The sequence below is a fragment of the Lipotes vexillifer genome, unplaced genomic scaffold, assembly GCF_000442215.2.
Source record: "Lipotes vexillifer unplaced genomic scaffold, Lipotes_vexillifer_v1.1 scaffold1581, whole genome shotgun sequence".
NCBI lineage: Eukaryota > Metazoa > Chordata > Mammalia > Artiodactyla > Lipotidae > Lipotes > Lipotes vexillifer.
Window position 1 is genome coordinate 852,821 of NW_006783235.1, and position 1,624 is coordinate 854,444.

A 1,624-nucleotide genomic window follows, 5' to 3' on the forward strand; every position below is an offset into this window, starting at 1 on the left:
CCTCACCCTTTCCAACCCATTTCTGTGTGAGTGTTTTCTCAGCTGCCTGATGTGTAGGAGTCACTCAGCTAGTTTCTGGATTTTTCTCAGAGGAATTGCTCTGTATGTGTGTCTGTGGGAGGAAGGGAGTTCAAGAGCTTCCCTTGTCTCCATTGTAATCCCTCCAACTAAATCAGTCTTTTCTACTTCATATGTTGTTACTTAGTCATTATATAGATAACTTGAATGTGATGCCATCTACTAGGGCTGTTTAATACAGGCTGTTATACCCATTAGGATATTATAACTATTAATTCTTTTAATTTTGTATTGGTTTGTCAATGTCAGCAATTCCGTTCTGGCATGATAATCTGTAACATATTGTCTCTTTTTTTCCTTCTGAATTCCATTGTTTGGAAAGAATAGATGGTATTAAAACCTTCTATTTGCTAGAGTCTCCTTGTATAATGTCATTGTGACATTTTAAGTCACATCAATAAATGTCTCTCTTTTTCTCTTATGGTGATTAATATCAGGATATATTTGCTTTAAGATTTATAGTTTTATAAAATATATTGAAACATCCAGACTACAGGCCTACTAAAAGCAATGGAAAAAAAGTAAAAATTTCTCAGTATTTTCATGATAATATTAAGTAACAAAATTATACTTTATTCAAGAAACACAAAACAATAAGACTTTAGAGTTTACAGCTGTATTTTAATATCTCAACTCCATAGTGAAACCTAGTTCACTAAAGACTTAAAATTCCTGTCTCAAAGTGTGATGGCCCACTTGCCACATGAAAAGAGTGGATGAATATGAATCTGTTTTGCAGCCTTTTGTTCTTTCCCTGCTTTGAGTGCAAGATCCTCACCAAAGAAATATGTGGTGGGAAAAGAGAAAAAGGAGAACACATTCTTAACTTCTCTAGGATGAACCACTTTTGAGATCAAGCCCTTAGGGAAGATCTGATACTGCCCTTTTTATCAGGGTACTCTGATAAATCAAGGAGAATGGCCCTATGCATGGTCAGTTTTCCCCCACACTTGCAAAGTTAAGAAGAAATACTTGAGCCTTGCCAAGAAATCTAAAAGGACTTGACTTACACCTTTAAGAATTTTATACTAATGCCTGTATGTTGTACAATAAACATCTATATATATGTGAAAAGTTGACACTATTAAAATAATTTGGATTACTCCCAACAAAAGACTTTCTTAAATAGCCATTTCAAACTTGTTTTTCATAAAATTAAAAAACATGGGTCATCAGTTTTAATCATTCTTGTAATACCCCTAAGTATTGACAATCTTCATCCATAGAGTAGCACATTTATCATTCACACAGACAAAAGGCCATTATCTAATTTGCCAAGTAATATCATAGTAAAACAAACATTATAATTAGCTTTAAAGGTCACTATGGCAGATATCAAGCTTATCTGCCCCAAAATATATTGAATTAGAAATATGATGATCACTGTGATTAATGAAATACAATTGTTTTTAAGGAAAGACAAGAAAAATTTAACATAAAATTTTTCCACCATTTGAGCTACCACCTCCTCCCCTTTAGTGTGCATTGTGCATCTGCATTATACATTAATATATTAGCTAGATTCTCTTAGAAGACCCAGGAATGC

General features: G+C 33.4%; 1 protein-coding gene across 4 annotated transcripts in view; it reads right to left on the reverse strand.

Annotated features, from left to right (window-relative positions):
- GRIA4 (glutamate ionotropic receptor AMPA type subunit 4) overlaps nt 1-1,624 on the reverse strand; it is a 487,613-nt gene that overhangs the window by 125,246 nt on the left and 360,743 nt on the right. The gene's annotated exons all lie outside the window — the stretch shown is intronic.